Below are 5,346 nucleotides of genomic sequence, written 5' to 3'. Positions count from 1 at the left end.
TTTTCCAGTCTCTGTCGATGTTTCTTTAAAATCAGAGAAGTTAGGGAACACATAGTGCATGTTGTGGCACCTGTGTGGAACCAGCCGGAAGGGTGCTGCCCCTCATGCGTGCTCTGGACCAGCCAGGACCTGCTGGGTCACTGGGAAAGCCCAGAGGGTGCAGAGAGCAGGGAGCCATCAGGCCCGTCCAGTGGGGCAGGGGAGGAGTTTACTGCAGGGTAGGAAACCCACCTTTGAGAGGGCACTGGGGACACCTGCCTGGCACTTGTGACTCACTTGTCCTTGTCAAGGCCTTACCCGGTCCGCAGTTGGGGTTCCAGCTGTCAGTCAGACCCAGGCCCCCCGCGATTGAGAGGCCGGCCTGAGGGCCGCAGCCCTGCTGCTCTCCCGTATGCCGCCTGGCCTGTGTCTGATTCCTCCATCGGCAGCCCCGGCCCTCCGGGTGAGGAGCGGGGGCAGAGGGCACAGCATTTTCACTGGAGCAGAGAAGCGAAACCCAACCCAGATGCATTAAGAAGGAGGCCCGGAGCTTTCCCCTCCTTCCCATTCCCACATTAAAGTACAGACCTTTTTAAATACCACAAGGCACCCCGCCTGCTGCCTGGGGACTCGGGTCCTCTCGCAGCTGGAGTCTCAGCCGTGTTCCGCGCATCTTCGCACGGGAGCGGGATTTCAGGTGCTGCCTGTGAGGGCACAACACCGGCCACAAGCAGAAGGCGCCGCCCTGTGTGCCATGGGGGAGAGTCGGCCAACCCCAGGCACGCAGGGCTCAGATCCCTTACACACAGAGGATGGTGTATATGCAGTTGTGTTTTAGATATCACCCTTCTTAAACGTGCAAATTACTCCTCACTGCACATCCTTCTGCCCGTTGCATTTGTCAGTTAACACCAGTTTACGTATAATTAACATACACATGTGATGGGCTGTCCTGAATTTAGCTTAAATTTCCTGCCCATGCGATTTGGATTGTTCTCAGGTTTAACGCCTACGTAGAACATTGTGGGCGTAAAGCCCTAGGAAATGGCACTTCTAGGGCCAAGAGGTGCTCCCTGGGGTTCTCCACCTCAGTGCCTCTGGCCACGACGTTCCTGTGCTGTGTCATCTGGCTTTGGGAGTAGCCCTGTCAGGGACCCCGTTTCCCCAGCTGTGCCTGCCTGGCAAGGGTAAGGGGGGGCTGTGCACCCCAGAAACAGCAGATGCTTCCCTCAAGGTGGGCTTAACCGGACGGCCCCTGGCTCCCCCAGACTCTTCATGCAGTCCACTCAGGACACAGACCCACTGCCGCCCCCCGTGCTTCCCCCAGATCCCCTCACCCTGGCCCTGGAGCCCGTGCTGGCAGGACCACGGCTGACCTTGTTCTCAAAGGGGTCATTGGCCTCGGCAGGGGACACCCCCCCACCACTCTATCCAGTGATTGTCCAATGCCCATGCAGGGCTGGACTCCCACCCAGGAGGCATCCTGAGGGCTGGAGATGTGCCGGCAGGGGGTACCACAGACAGCCCAGCTGTGGGGCAGGGCTTGGAGGGGCCTCCCCTTCAGTTTCTTCCGGTACAATGAGGCTGTGGGTTTGCAGGGTTAAAACAGTAATCCAGGACCTCCCACAGAGAAGGTTTAGAGGACTGGACTTGTTACTGATCCTTCTGCATCCTGTCCTCCTGGGCCTCAGTTTCCCAACCTGTAAAGCAGGCCTTGTGCATGAGGAGCCCCAAGCCCCTGCAAGCTCCAGGGCAGGGCCACACCCCCTGAACAGCCCCTCGCCCACAGAGGAGGTGTGGAGACCAAGGGTCTGGCCAAAAGAGGGGTGAGTTGTCAAACTCCCATGTGTTTGGGGATCAAGCGATGGGAGAGGAGCAGGGTGACAGTCCTAGGCTGACACTGAACTCCCACCCAGCTACCGCCCTGCCATCTGTCCTGCCCCATGGTTCATATGGGGAAACTGAGGCATTAATGTCCTCAGTGAGGCTGTGCCAGCACAGCCTCCATCTGAGGCCCTTCTTTAACACACGGCAGCCGCAGACTGTTTCAGGCTCCTCCCCAGCCTTGGCCAGAGGGAGGCACTTCCGAGGAACCCAGAGCCCAGCCTGCCCTCCCTAGAATTGGGTCATCCTTCCCACGGCCCCCCCGGGGCCTCTGACCCTCCCCCAGAGCCCGGCACTGAGATGTCCGCCCTCTCCATTCTGCTGGTTGTCAGCATTCTTGGCGGGCGGTTGCAGTGGGCAAGGATGGTGGGGGGCTTAACTGTGTCCCTCAGAAAACCTTCCCATGTGTGAGTAATCAGGAGCCCAGCGTGAGCTGAGTGTCCGAGGTAACACTGGGTGTTCCGTGATACTGAGCGTGGCACGGGGCACTTGCCACACATGTTCCTGTCATCTTAGCCCATCACAGCCCACTTTCTAGATAAGGAAACTGAGGCCCAGAGAGGAAATGTAACCACCTTCATCACACCACTAATAAGGGCTGTATCTCTGAGAAGTCTTTTGTCTGCATAAAGTCAAAAGGGAAATACTTGGTTAATGGAATTGAGGATGGCTTCAGGCTCAGTTGGATCAAGATGCATAACCAGCGTCTGCAGGATCTCATCTTCCTGTTTCTTGGCTCTGTGGTGCTTGTGTCAGCTTCTTCCCAGGCTGGTGAGATGGTCACTAGCAGCTCTGAGCTGACCCTTATCTAGTTAGACAACATTAAAAAAAAAAGATCTGTTGTCTGATAGCTATAGGAGGGCACAGATTGCATGTTGCTGACTCATACTGAGGCACATTACTCTCTGAACCAGTCATAGTGACCAAAGGGCCACCAGTACACTGATGGGCCAGGACCTGAGTGACCTCACTGAGAAGGGCAAAGGTCAGCCCTGCACACCAAGATGCTGTTCCCTGGAGGACTACGAAGATACCCTGCAGATGGGTAGAGTCAGGATTAGAACCCGGGCCCTTACCACAGAGATACACAGACCTCAGCTGCTTGTACCCCTGCACATTCACCCCTTCAGATACCCCCAGCTTCAACGTCGCCATCACTCATGCCTGGGAAGGATCCCTGGAGGCACCTCCACCACCACTGAATTCCATTCCCTACTCTCCTCTTCTCTGAGCCTGTTTCCCCGTCTGTAAAATGGGTCCTAGGGAGGGAGAACCTTGCGCTCAGTGAATGGTCTAGGGTCACACTGGGCTTTAAAAAAGCAACATCCACGTAAAGGTGCAAGGTAATGACTTTTCTGATTAACAAGGGGGTCCACGATGGCAGAGATGCCATGTCCAGGGCTAGGGACTCAACAGGGAAGGTACCGTGGGTACCAGGTCCTGGGGAACCTGCTGGGGTCACAGCAGAGGTGGAACACATGGCTTCGTGTAAGGCCAGCCTCAAGGCTGCATTTATCCTCCCAGAAGAGACCCAATCCTTCTGCCTTCAGCCACTCCCTGGTCCCCTCCTCTGCCCCAGTTTCTTGTTCACCCATTCAGGGCCACGATTTATTTTCGGACAAGAACGTCTGTCCTCCCCACTCTGGCTAGCTGCCAGAGCCATGGGCTGGCCACACCAGGAGAAGGGGGGCCAGAAAGAATCCAGCTTAGCTGTGAGAGAGGGTAGTTCTTGGGGGTGGTTCTAAGTCAGGCTTGGGCTTTGAACTTCTGCTTATTTTCATAGACAGCAATTTACAGTTGTGGGCACCCCAATCTTCCGATTTCTCCATGCTCCTAATGAATGAAGGAACTGGCATGCTGTTGACAGCACTGTTTGCAGTAGACATGAACATCATTAAGGAACTGGCCTGGGCGAGCCAGCCATGATTCATAGTTGTGAAGTGTCTAAATATAAATATTCTTTCAGTTCATTCCGACAAATGAGGGTGCAGTCAGTTTTATTGTTTTAAGTTATTTGATATAAAGGCAAGTTCACCATCAGCCCCCACCTTCAAAGTGGCAAACTCCCATTCATCCTTCCAAACGAAATACACGAGGTCCCGCCTGACTACACACGCTGGCAGGCGGCCACCGCCGCAGTGTCCAGGAGGGGGAGCTCGGCTGCCCCGCCCCCGGCCAAAGCCAGTCCGCTGCCCCACGGTGACCGCAAGGGTGGCAGTCTTGGGGAGCCGTGCGGGCTGGGCCAGCGGGCGCTCTAGAGAATTCTCTCCTCCAGCACCACCATCACCAAGGTGGTGAACTTTCTGAGAAGAGGAACTGCGTCGTTATTTCGTTTCTTCATGCAGCTCTCATGCATGGTAAGTTCTCAAAAGATGTTTACTGATATTATTAAGGAAAAAGACTTGACTCTGATGGCGCAAAAGGAAGAGACAGTCAGGAGAGGAGAAGATGCAGATGCGGGCTGATGGATGTCAGAATAATAAAACAAGAAAGAGGAAAACATTGCTTCCCACCGTTTGTTTATGCAAAATCCATTACATGCACATGTAGTTTTAAGAATGATGTGGCTCCACCTACATTTGTTGCTCAGCCAAACGGTGTGTAGTCAGATGGGGAACCTAAATTATTTGAGCAGACTTGGCAATAGTGCTCTGAACAGCAGCTACCTGCACTGGGCTGGTGTGTTCATTCTCCCAGAAAAAAGTCCCATACAAGCTAAATCTATAGCTAAGAGCTGTAGGAGGAAGAATTATTCCACTTTAATAGAAGCAGAACAAAATTTTCATGTTGAGTTGCAAGATGCTGTTTCTCTTTTTCAAACTTTACTGCTTTTTAAACTGTGAAAGCAATAGTGTTCATTGTAATAAATTCCCAACAAAACAGAATAAAAAGTTACAAAGCTTCTCCCCCTCCCCAGCCCACGGATGATCATTGGGTATCTTTCAAGATTTTGGTGTAAGCAGACATCAGCGTGTACACATTCCCGCACATACTGAGTGGACTATATCGTATAGAACCGTCAGGCTTAGCACAGAGACTTGCCACATTCTTCAACATTGTTACACAGTATTTCAATATGTGTACATACCATGATTTATTCAACAATTCCCAATTGCAGGTACATAGATTGATTCATTTTCCATTTCTATAACAAACCATAGTGTCATAATAAATGCTTCTATGTAGAAAAAAAGAACCAATACACGTGCCCTTTCCTCCATTCTTCACACATGCACATAAATGCCACCTGTGCCCCCTCTCTGTGCTGTAGGGGAGGAGTGCCCCAGCCCTATGGGAACTCATGTGCTTATGTGTTTATACTGTGGCTCTTGCTTCCCTCTGGACCCATCTCAGCGCCTGGCAGACAGTGGACACTCAGTAAACATGGGGACTTAGGGGGATATTTTTTAAAAAGCTTTATTGAGATGTATAATTCACACGCCATTCGGTTCACACATTTGAAGTGTATATTTAACAGTATTT

The sequence above is a fragment of the Manis javanica genome, chromosome 13 (genome assembly GCF_040802235.1).
Source record: "Manis javanica isolate MJ-LG chromosome 13, MJ_LKY, whole genome shotgun sequence".
NCBI lineage: Eukaryota > Metazoa > Chordata > Mammalia > Pholidota > Manidae > Manis > Manis javanica.
Note: the sequence above shows the minus strand (reverse complement) of the source record.